General features: G+C 39.7%; 1 pseudogene; it reads left to right on the top strand.

The window, feature by feature from the left end:
* The first annotated feature begins 272 nt into the window (after positions 1–272).
* On the top strand, positions 273–391 carry LOC115229677 (annotated as a pseudogene).
* The last annotated feature ends 408 nt before the right edge of the window (positions 392–799 follow it).

Below are 799 nucleotides of genomic sequence, written 5' to 3'. Positions count from 1 at the left end.
CAAATTATAATGCAATGTTAATATAAAATTATAAACTGGTTCTTACAGATGGTATTAGTAAAGAGAACAGCACAACTAATAATTATTTAGTAGACAAAGAGACCACATTCGCAAGCAAGTACGGATGTCCTTGTTAAATTTTCAATGCAAATTAAAGAAAAGAGGCTAAAAAATACGATGGCATTATACGTAAATGTTTGAAAAAAATATCTTATACTTCTTAACGTCTTAGTAAATGTGTCCAAGAAACGATTAGTGTAAATATTTGTCAGTATTACGGCCATATCACGTTGAAAGCACTGGTTCTCATCCGATCATCGAAGTTAAGCTATGTTGAGCCTAGTTAGTACTTAGATGAATGACCGCTTGGGAAACCTAGGTGCTGTAAGCGTCACACATTATAGGCGTGGGAGTGGCTGTGTGGTAAGTAACTTGCGTACGAACCACATCGTTCCACTTTCAGTCCCACAGCGTGGCAACTTGGGCAAGTGTCTTCTACTATAGCTTCGGGCCGACCAAAGACTTGTGAGTGGACTTGGTAGACGGAAACTGAAAGAAGCCCGTCGTATATTTGTGTAGATATATATATATATATATATATATACGTACGTGTGTATGTATGTGTTTGTGTGTCGGTGCTGGTCCCCCCAATATCGCTTGACAACCTATGCTGGTGTGTTTACGTCCCCGTAACATAGCGGTTCGACAAAAAGACACCGATAGAATAAGTACGAGGCTTACAAAGAATAAGTAGCATGCTTACGAACCACGTGGTTCCGAGTTCAGTCCCACTACGTGG

This window comes from Octopus sinensis, unplaced genomic scaffold (assembly GCF_006345805.1).
Source record: "Octopus sinensis unplaced genomic scaffold, ASM634580v1 Contig13482, whole genome shotgun sequence".
NCBI classification, from domain to species: Eukaryota; Metazoa; Mollusca; class Cephalopoda; order Octopoda; family Octopodidae; genus Octopus; species Octopus sinensis.
This window is presented reverse-complemented; position numbering and strand designations above follow the sequence as displayed.